Consider the following 966-nt stretch of genomic DNA (forward strand, 5'->3'; position numbering starts at 1 on the left):
ACTGAAGCTTAAATTCTTGAAATAAAGATGACATACATGATATAATAAAAAAAACATATGAATACAACAATAAAAGTTCATATTCAGACTTTTACAAGATATTAAGGTATTTTTGTTGTTTATTTCTGTTATGACCTTTCAATCAGCAATAACTAAACATGCACTTCTCATGAGATTCTGGAGAAATCACTTTAGTTGGTTGAATGACATATATCTGGATTCCAAAATATTGAAGCTTAAATTCTTGAAATAAAGATGACATACATTATATAATAAAAAAAAACATATGACTACAACAATAAACGTTCACATTTAGACTTTTACAAGATATATATGGCAAGATGCTTACAGTATACAGTTAATGTAAAGGAAACAAAATACTTTGAACAGCTTCTGATTTAATATACTGTATTAAAGCAAGTTTATGACATTGTTTATTCTGTACTTGGGTTTGTATTTGTATAGCAGTAAATCAGTACTTACCTTTGGCCAGTGTAACATATATAGCTGGAATAAAACCTAGCCCATGCCCTCATTTATCAAACAAATATGCATATCTACAAAGTGGGGGAAAGTCACTGGTGTATTACATCACTGACCTGTGCAGCCATGTATAATGGCAGCTTGTGAAGCTATGTCTGCCAGGAATGGCAGGTTTGTAGCTGTGATGTTTTTCAACATTTTTCATTACAGGTAATATTCACAGTGCCCACTACACAAGTGAAATAAACAGACAAACAGAGGGGAAAGGCCCAGTCCAGATTTAGACAACTGCATAGTGTGGCTTCTGCTATGGGGATATATTAGCACACATCATGCAGGCAGCTTCAGATGAGCTACACAGCAAGAGAAATAGTGCATATACATTTCAGGAACAGCTACAGTTTACAGAAAATGCATTACATCACAGTTAAATAGATGCACTGCAAAAGAAAGGGCAGTGTATTACATGGAAATACAAAAATG

The sequence above is a fragment of the Protopterus annectens genome, chromosome 7.part0 (assembly GCF_019279795.1).
Source record: "Protopterus annectens isolate FY-2018-M chromosome 7.part0, PAN1.0, whole genome shotgun sequence".
NCBI classification, from domain to species: domain Eukaryota; kingdom Metazoa; phylum Chordata; order Ceratodontiformes; family Protopteridae; genus Protopterus; species Protopterus annectens.